At 49.5% G+C, this 10308-nt stretch overlaps 1 long non-coding RNA gene across 1 annotated transcript; it reads left to right on the top strand.

Annotated features, from left to right (window-relative positions):
- Positions 1-1536: 1536 nt before the first annotated feature.
- LOC142603307 (uncharacterized) lies at positions 1537-6617 on the top strand. The gene is made up of 3 exons (XR_012837200.1): positions 1537-2629; positions 3817-4055; positions 4816-6617. It is a non-coding gene; the product is annotated as an uncharacterized LOC142603307 (long non-coding RNA).
- Positions 6618-10308: the final 3691 nt, after the last annotated feature.

Here is a 10308-nt window from a genome sequence, read left to right as displayed (position 1 = left end):
CGTGCTTCGGGCAGCAAACAGAAGGAAGCTGTTCAACCGCTCCTCCCTCCCGCTCCTCCCCAGAAAAACCCAAGAATAGTGAAAATGAAAAGATAAAGTTGAGAATTAATCAAGAATTCGGACCAGAGAAACCCAACAGCTGAAGTTTCAATCCCAACTTTAATTCGGTTACACAAAAAAATATGTAAATGCTTCAACCCCCGGTTTCCCTAGAAAATGGAAATCTTTACCAATGACCAGCTCTTTATCCAACCTACACCGATTCTGTCAACACAACCCATCCCTGCGGCGCTCTCCCGGGGTTGTTGGGAGAGGGAGGAGATTTGGGGCTGTTTGAGAAAATAGGAGATTGGGGGGGTTGGTTTGTTTCTTTTTATTTTATGTTAAACTTCAGGGGTTTTCTTTAAGTTCAGTGCAGAAACACTGCAGAACAGCGTCGCCTTTACTATCCCGGCTTGCGTAAACACAGGTTAGGCTCCTTTAGGGTGAAGGGATCTATATTTAAATACTCAGGGCTTTTAGGATTGTTTTTGCTATATTCTATATATAAATACAGTGAAAAGGCAGCTACACCGTAGGTGAATGCCAGACCCCAACGTCGGCAAGACATTTTCTCTCCCAAAGACAGGGAGTCGGGGTCCCTTTTCCTAGCAGGTTCCCCGAGAGAAGCACCGACAACTTTATTTTGTCCATCGGAAGGAGGATTTCAACGCCTGGGCACGGCTGTGGCACCCAGTTTGGGGGAAGAGCTGAAGGTAACTGCAAAGAGGGGAAGCGAAAAGCATATGGCTTCATTTTTTTAATGAAACAAGAGTCCTGTAGTTCTCTCGAATACGTGCTCCGCGTTGCTGGTTTTCAGGGAAGCGGCTGGAATAGGCACTGAGGACACGCGTGTAGGTGGGCGAAGGATGCGGGACTCTGCCCTCCTGGGCTGACTGGCCGTGGCAGATCGCCCACAGGACCAGATATTTCAGCTCCATTTGCAATGCTCAGGGCGAACAAGGGCAAAGAGGGTCATTTCAAACTTTTTATTGCTAACGCTGTGGTAGTTCAGGCCGTGCCGTGACAGCGTGACGGGCTCCCCACCTTCGACGCGTTTCACAGCGCGCGATGCTGCTTCACCCGCCATCGTAAGCAACGAGCTCTAGGTGGGATGCAAAGCGAAACTTTTCAATTTGCTGGGTTTAACGGAGCCTGGTATTTGCGTCAGCCATGACGCGGGACCTCTGTCGCTGCGCGGTGGCCAGGGCGACGCTCGTCTCCGGGGTTCGGCTGACTTGCCCCTCTCGAGAGCAGAGGGGCGTTTGGCTCTGGGCTCTCACAGCAGTTCCTGGCAGGGAGCAGCTTGTCCCCCCTCTCTCCCAGCTCGAGCACACAAGTGTCCTCCATCGCTGCCGTACTTCTCTCGCCCCCATAATTGCAGCGAAGAAGTAACCTCTAACGAACTCAGGCTCGTAACTTCCCTGTTACGCAGGGACCAACCGTTATTCCCAGTGTGTAAATGAAGAAGTGAGGCCGTGACCGGTGCCGGAGGGCTGCGCCACTCGCAGCCAGCTTGCGAGAGCTGAACTGTCCGTCCCGAGCTCAGCACCGGCCAGACGGTGCCGGGGACCAGCAGCATTGCCCAGCAGGGCTCCAGCCACCGAGGCAGCTTCAGGGCACGCTCACAGCAACGTAACTGCTCCCCGCGCCGCTTACGCTTCACTTTCTTTCTTCTGCTTTTCTCGCAGACCATCGGAAAATTCACAGCTGGAGCATCAGAGGCGAGCCCCACGTCGATCCCCGTGGATGACCTCAGCTGGGAGCTGCTCGGGGCTCCGGAGCCGCCAGCCCCTTCTCCAGAGCACGGCATTTATGGGAAAGAGCGGCAAAGCAGAGCAGCTTTCGGAAAGGCTGCGTAAAACCTCTCCTCTTCCAGCGGGCCCCGTTGCAAGGCACTCACAATAGCTGCAGCGGGGAAGGCAGCGCAGATTTTATTTTTTTTTTTTGTAGCAAGAGAAGATGGGGAAGGTGGGAAGAGGCCAAGGTGTTTTTCTTTTTTCTGCTTTCTCATGCACAAAAGGGTCCTTATTCATTTTTAGTGGCAGGTTCTCTCACACAGCCATCAGCTCTGTCAGCCAGACAGCAGAGAAAGGCTCCTTATGCAGCTACCTCACGCTGAATATTGCTGCTTAGACCTTCTCATGTGCTCTCCGAGGATGGGAAACTAGATCCATGACAATCTCAAACTGGGGAGCATTGGCCCTGAACAAATGAGTAGATTGCAATAATGGATACAATATGGAGGTTTCCTCGAAGAGCCAATATTTGTATTCTTCCCAGCTGCATCTCTTTCTTTTTTCTTTTCTTTTTTTTGCCTTTTTAGCCTGAAGTGCTCCCAAACGCTTCACGCCATGTGGCTGCTTCTTATTTCCATCAAAGACCTGATTCATCACCGCTCTGCACTTTGATAGATTATGTACGCTCCTGCTAAGTCGATAATAAAATGTTCGTCGGAGAGTATGGCGAGCCTCTTCTGCAGCGGTCCGGACACCGATCTGACGCGAAGGAAACGCTGCTCCAGCTCTGATGGGTCTGCCGAGCGCTGCGGCTGGAAGAGGAACCCCCATGGCAGAGCAGGGGCCCCTGGGTCTCCATCCTGTGAAAAAAAACCCTAAAAAAAACCAAAAAAAAAAAAAGGGAATGGAAACAATAATGAGGAATGGGGTTATTGTAGGAGAGAGCAAGTAAAAGAGGTTGTTTGGGGACAGTGAAGAAAATGCCAGATAGGAAAGAAATAGTGCTCTGAGGAAAGACAATGGAGAAAGAGAGCGAAACAATTGAAAACCCCTGTTAAAACAGAGCAGGGAGCTCGCCGGTCACAGGCGAGCAGTTTTTCCCGAAGGTGCCGCAGCTTTGTTCTCTCCCAGCACAGACAGCTTAGGGGATGCAAATAAAACCTTTTGCGTACGTTGTTAAATTGAAACTTCGGTGCTAACGTGATGCCGCACAGGAGATGGCTCTTCACTGCCTACGTGGGATGCGGGGGGGCAGTCAGAAAATGGGCAGCAGCCAGAAAAATGAGTGAATCTGCGTCACCTGAGGGAAGGGAGGCAACCTGCACCGCACGCACAGCAGGGAAAGAAAACAAGGCCAGCAAAGGGCAGAGCATCACGTTACGCTTGACACGAAAATATATTTTGGATTGCATCAGTCCTTTCTTGCTGATGGTTCACCTGCAGCTCGTCCAGATACGACATTTAGAACAAGTTAGAAAGGAGATCGGTATTTCAACAACTGAAGTCTCAGCCTTTTGTCTGATGGAAAAAATCAATTCCAAATGCGGCAATTTCAATACAGACTATAATTTTGTTACAATTCAGATTTTTTCTGCTTGCTTTCTTTCCTTTTTGTCCTTGCCCTCCTCTCTGTTCCTCAGAAACTGGCGCTGAGGCTTCGTTCGCGCTCTCCAAAGCCCCTTTGCAGCCGAGTCGCGTGCGGCAGGAAAGGAGCCGCTGCCCAGCCTAGCCCAGGAGCGCGCCCGCACCTTCCAAATCCCGTCTTCGGGATAAAAAACACAGGACCCTGCTGCATCTTGCAAATTTTATCTTGATGCAAAGCAACAGTAAAGCATGTCGATGATGGGGTTTTTTAAATGTTTTCAGTCTAGTTTAGAAGAGCTAGCGGTGAACTCGTTTTGGCTTTCTCCTTTTCTCGTTAGGGCGTGGACAAGCATCCTCCAGCTCTAACGTGTTTAAATTATGGTGGTTTTGAGCATTTCTGGGGATCCAGCTACTCGGATCACTGAGAACGATGACGAGATTCCCAGCAGGCCAGGCGAGCAGACCTGACTTACGCTGCTACCAGGTCAGCTGAAGAACCGCCCGTGTATTTACCCTGGGAGCGATGACTCCGCGCCAGAGCCCGAACCTTCCCGCTGCTGAAACGTCCGATGCATCTCCCGCGTGCTCTGGCGATGCTGCGGCACCAGGGATGGGCTCCCTCCTGCAAGGAGGAGCTGTTTGCGAGGAGACCACGATTTCTTTCAGCCGTTTGCTTTCGTTCGGGAGCTCAAGGTACGGCATTCGCTTGGGCCTGCCTGTTCCAAGCGCTTTGCTGCGGCACGGAGCTCTTCAGCCTCTTTGGTGGTTTGGTTGGGTTTGTTTGTTTGCTTCTTGGCTTGGGTGAAGAGTTATAAATTTATGGGTAAACACAGCTAGTGTTTGGAATTAGGCTGAATCGGGATATTTGATTCCTATCTGGGCTCTTGCTGAAGAATTTGAGGAGGAACCCAGCAGAAAGACCTTGCAGAAGGTGGGAAAGGTGGGGGGGTGGGACACCTGCCCGCTCTCTCCATCTCCTCCCGCGGTGGTGCCGCAGAAGAGCAGCAGCTCCCGGCTGGTGCCAAGAGAAGCGAGCGATGCCCGCCTCGCTCCAGGCGCGGAGGCGAGGAAAGCCTCGGTGCTCAGGCAGCGCTCGCTCGGGGGCAGCAGTCGGGGGGGGGAAGCAGCCCAGTCCTCCCGCCTCAGGAGCTGCAAGAGGCCCTTCCAGCTGCTTTTTTCCCCTCGTTTCAACAGCTGCCGGGCTGCAATGAGTTTGCCACGGCTGACCTGCAGCCTGTGTCGAGCTCCAGAGGCGTCGCGCTGCTTTTCAGCGCTCCCTGGCATCCTCTGTCCTTATTTACAGGCATCTGCCGGCAGCGAGCAAGGCGGGAGCTCCAGCCGTCCCCGCTCGCGAGGGTGATGAGGGCGAGCTTAGCTTTCCCTCCTTGCCCACAGAGAGGTCAGCAGCGGGGCTGCAGCGACAGCCCGGGGTTTAATTCGCTTTTCCTGATAGACCCTGTCGTGTTTCCAATGAGCTCGGCCAAACCCGAAGGCCGGGGCGAAGGAAGATGCAGGCGCAGCTCTCGGTGAGGTCACGCGGTGTTTGCACACAGACTGCGCCATGTAATAAGTGAGAGAAAGACTCGTAAAACAGATGTTCTGTACAAAGTGCAAATTACCCAGGCGCTGAACTTCATCCCTTGCCGCTTACAACAGCCATAAACGCGAGGTATGTTTATTGTGGGCTGCGGAGGGCTTTTGTTCTACACCTTGATCGTTACTTTGTACCGACAGCATTGTGGATCCGGCGATGATACGCGGCGAGTTCACGTGGGATTTTACGTGAGAACTTCTACGCAAGGAGTTTCTGGTCTGGAGAGGTGGTGGGTTCACCGGGAGAGGTACCACAGGGGTTCCGGGTCCTGCCTGGAGAAAGAAGAGCAGACAGCAAAACGCGGTGTCCGTCTGCGTCTCCATCACCTGCCAAACTTCTCTGCCAATCCGTCCTGGCCTGTCCACACAGGACAATATATACAAAACATACAGGATGTTCTTGTCTGGCCAAGAGATCTGGCTTTGTTCTCCTTAACGCCTCTCTTTTTTTTTTTTTTTTTTTTTTTGTGTAAGAATAGCCCCGGTTCCAGTTGTACCAGGAACAAAACCACTGTGCCCACTGAGAGGGCAGAAAGGACTGTGAATGCGACTGGGCTCAAAAGGAAATCTCTAAACTTGGTTTCACTTAAAAGGGCATTATTTTTTTAAGGAGATAGCGGACAAAACTACCCAGAGCGTGGAGCGGAGTGCTGGTATAATCCAGTGCCTCTGATGGTATCACCTGCTTGTTTAGATAGTGTTGGTTAACGTTAGATCATTTCTGCTGGTGATGACTTGCTTCTCGGGTTCAGTGGCAAACAAACAGCAAATTCTCTGCAACGGGGATGAGTGCACCCGTGCATGCAGAACAGCCGGCACGGTTCATCTACCTGCAAGGGAAACTCCCGCTCCCGATGCCCTCCGGGCTTTTCCCATTGTGCTTCTTTCCAAATATACAGCACAGAGTGCTGGTTTGCTCTCGGTGGACCAGATCTTCGTCTGGAGAAAACACTCCTAATTCCACTGAGGTGGATGGAGCGATGCCAACGCATACTGGCAGAAACGCTGCTCCAGTATACGCTGTTTACTTGAGGATCTAAGCGCGTACGCTTCCAACAAAGCGTTGTTTGATAAAAGTTTGTTTGCCAGGTTGCCTTGCCTCGGTCCCTCCTGAAGTGTACACAACAGTATTTTGTACATAATATGAGAAAACGAAGCAAATGTGTTCCAAGACCTCGTCCGCAGGTCCTCACGAATTCAAGAGATGGGAGGTTTTGCTAGACGCTAGTTAAAATAACCATAACCATCATTATTATTATTATTGCCCTGCAAGTATGGGAAAAAAAATGTTTTTATTACGGGCTGGAACTAGAAATCCAGAGCAGCTGCTACTCATCACGATAAGCGGGTCGTTGGTTTGGAGGGGGTTTTGTGCATCCAGGTATTTACTGTGTCCAGCTGTAAGCAGCAGTTTTTTGTTACCCAAACCTTTCAGCAACCTCCCTCGCCCATGTTCAGACTGGAATATGTTGTAAGTGTTAATATTCCTCTTATCTTTCGTTTTTCCCCTTTCTTGTCAAAGGCTTTTCTTTTCCATTTCTTTAATATTTTTCTTCCTCCCCCTCCACCCCTTTTTTTGTTTATTAACTCACCTAGAGCAGTCGAATTAGCAAAGAAAAAAAAATAGAAATTACAATTCAAAATTTTCTAATGGAAGAATGAGCATGGTTTTGGCACTGCTTCTTGCCATTGTTTTGTTCAGCCGGACTCTCCTTAACTCTCCTGTTCCATTCCAGAGACTGCCCTTCCTTTATAAGCCCAGATTTCTTCCCAGTTGTGCTCTCTTCCCTCCCTCCTGACTCATTTCCACTTCCCATTTTGGCTGTTTCTTCTCTCTTTCCTTTTCCTTTCTCCAAATGTTCTCTGATCTTATATTCTGCTATTTTTAATATCTTCTTCCCAGGCCCGGATCCACCCCCCCGACCTGCTCTCACGGGGGGTGTGTGCCTCCCTACCCTTTCCCCTCCGGACTGAAAGGACAGCCTGGGCGATCATTTCCTCAAAACCCAACTATTTTTTTTTAATCCAGCGACTGGAGATGAGCGTTGCCTGCCCTTGTGTGGGAAACCCGGCATCACCACTGTCCTTGCACAGGCCTGATGGCTCTCCAGGAATTTCAAAATATAGTTCAAGCTCCCCTCAGACTTGTTCCATGGTGTTCTGTAATTCCTGACCCATCCAACCAGGGTCTGCTTTCCAGGCAGTTTGGTCACTGTGCTACTCAGGCCAAATATTTCTTCCGTGCAGCTTTGCCATCTGGAACAGCTCGCCCATGTGCCTTCAGCCTCACCGACCGGCCATATAGTTTCCAGTTTCAGCTGAAAAAAAGAGGGGGAAAAAAAAAAATTCCCTTACTGTCATCCCATAGCAATCTGAATGGAGGATGTAGGCAGCAAATATTCAGTCATTTATTTTCCACGGTGTGGGAATAGTTCTCGTACTTGAAGCAATTTCAGTTCTAAAGGAGCCCTGGAGCTTGTGGAATGTGGGCAGGTTTTAGATCTTTCATCCTAAGGCTCACTAGCAACTAGCTACCACTCTGTGAGCTTTTCCATCAGCCATCAGGTTTGCTAGAATAACCAGTGAATACCTTGCTAGGATATAAAGTATATTTAGAATGGAAAATTAAGGGGTGGGGCGGGGGGGGGGAGAATGGTTTAATGAAAGGTTGGAGGGAAAGGAAAAGGATTTTTCTGAGTGCTAAAATACTGCGTTATTATCTACAAAGGAATTCTTGCAATAATCAAAGCTGGGAGGTCCAACAGCCTTCAGTGCAAAGAATGCTCAGCATTCACCCCCGAAGACCTTCTTTATTCTGGGTATCAGACAAAGTATGTTCGTGATGGGGAATCAGACCTTCTATATCACCCACCACCACTAGTCATAACTTTAAAGGTTTAGCTGGCCATGAATGAATACCGAGCCTGCGAAGTCAAAATAGTCCTTGAATTGCTGCCTTCAGCAGCGACATTCATCTGATGCAATGTATTTCAAATTTCCAAATCGCATCCTGATGGCTCTCTTTCAGAGATCTCCCAAAAATTAAGCACAAATATTTCACTTCAGAAATTAAATCCCCGGGGCACTAGATACGCTTCGCTGCAGATTAGTTAGAGCCTGTGGAGTTATAAGATTCCTGAGATGGAGTGCTGAAGATTCCAGGAATTCTCTCAAAGGTGAAATGATTAACCAACCTTTTGTTCCCAGAGCACAATAACGCAGAAGGCAGGTCTGTATTCCCTGGGTGCTGCGCTGGACTTGTCTTCTACCTTTGCCAGGGTGTTCACAAGCCTTAAAGCTGAGCTGGAACGAAAGAATTTCATTTCCGAATTGTTAGTGAAATACAGAGCTAAGTATTAGTGACAAAAGACAGACATGATTCAAAAGAGAGGAGCAGCTTATTTTTCCTCTGAATCTTTTTCTGAAGTTTTATTTATTGGCGTGAGGAATTAGTAATTTCTCTTCAACTGTAACAAAACATGTGATGTGCTGATCCACACTATTCCACAGCACAAAAGTAGGAGCTGCTGCTTTTCTGCACCAGAATTGGGACAGTAGTCACATGTGTGCGGTAAAACTTGTGGAAGAGGCAGAAAGAAGAGGAAATTGCAGTGCAGAGACCATGACAGAGATTTTGCTAATTCTCTCATTCAGAGGGAAAGGTTTCCCCTGCCTTCTCCACCTGGAATCGGCCATCGATCCAGCTACCAAATTTTGCTTTTCAGCTCACAAAGAAGTTCCGAAGCTTAAATAAAGCTGCTCAGACAAAAAAGTTCTGAAGCTTAAATAAAGGGGTGACAACAGAGATCATCGAATGAAAAGGTACTGGGGCTCCTTGCAAAACCCACCTTTGCATGCATCAGCACTGCTACTCTGCACCACGTGTACCTTGTCAGTGGTACCAACGCACAGTAATAGCATGGGCTTGTTTTCTTTCCCCCAAAAACCCATAAAATTCAAGGACGTTAGTGAAGTCTTGTAGCAGCTAGATGCTCAACTACAACAAAAGACAAGAAAGGGACAACGCTGCAGCAAGTGCCGAAGACACGGATGCAATCTGAAGACGATTTGATCCGGTCTTTCGCTGTTTCGTATCTATTTGCAGAGAATTTATTTATCGTTTTATGGGCCAATATGAGTAAAATTAATTGTAAAGTTACACTGAGTGGTTCTGTGGCATTTATTTAACAAGGGAAGCTATTAGTCGCCTAGGAATTCAGCGGACACCACCACCTCTGGCCTTCCTTAGCGCTGCTTGCTTATTTAAAAAGATGCGTGGGAATTTATTTTAGTCCTGTTTAGCACAGGCTGTTCAGTATGGCGAATCGACCACTTCCACCAGCCTCCAGAGAGAAATTCTCTGACATAAAGGAACAATTTCTTCTATAATATTACAAAATTTCCTATATTCCTTAAAAACATAGCTAAGATCAGCCCAGGGGTAAACACATGGCCGTTTTAAAAAGTTAGTTTCTTTATATGTATATTATACAGCTTGCCTATAAACGTCGAATTTGACCTTTTTCTCCCAAACCGCTGTGATCCACGGTTTACATGGAGCTTATCTAAGAACAGAGCTGTCACATTTATTTTGCATCCGCGCAGAAGCTGACGCACAAAACATCACAGCTTTGAAAAAAAAACAACGTGACTCCAACTTGCTTCAGACGCATTGACGGAAACGTATCGGCGCAAACTGCCCGGTGGAAATAAGCTGAAGAGTGTAAAATTTATTGCTGCATTAATTTCCAGGGAAAATGGATGCGCCAGAGGGGCTCTCCAGCCTGTGCTGGGCTTTCTCAGCCTCAGCCCTTGATCCTTTTTGGCTCGGGATGCTCCGAGGAGGGGTAGGAGCGGAGGTGGAGAACGGAGCTGGACGTCAGGACAGGCGGCTCCTCGTTTTGAGGAGCCAGTTGACGCCGCCTTGCCGCCTTCTGCTCTGCTTCGCCCGCGGGGACAGTTGCCCTCACGGCCCTGGCTCCTTAGGGTCGTCAGCATTGATGCTTTTTATATTACACAGGATGAGAGTTTTTGTCTTTGCATTTGCTGTGGCCCATCCACGCCCCTAAGCTGGGGGGCAGAGGAAATGTATACAACGTATAAAATGTATAAACCACCACATCTGTCCTGGTTTTGGCACGGTGAGGGACAGAGGCCGCAAACCTCCGGCCGGCGTACGGGCACGGCCGGTGGCAGTGCCATCGGGTGACGGGCGGTGCCCGGGCAGGACACCCGCCGGCTCCGGCCGCTGAGGGCCCGGGAGGGCTGCAGGGCCCGGGGACGCCTCAGGGGACGCGGCCCGGGCCTCGGGCATGGCGGGATGGCGGGTGGGTGCCGGCCGGCCACCCGCTCC

Source organism: Balearica regulorum, chromosome 11 (assembly GCF_011004875.1).
Source record: "Balearica regulorum gibbericeps isolate bBalReg1 chromosome 11, bBalReg1.pri, whole genome shotgun sequence".
NCBI classification, from domain to species: domain Eukaryota; kingdom Metazoa; phylum Chordata; class Aves; order Gruiformes; family Gruidae; genus Balearica; species Balearica regulorum.
Note: the sequence above shows the minus strand (reverse complement) of the source record. Positions and strands in the feature narration are given on the sequence as shown.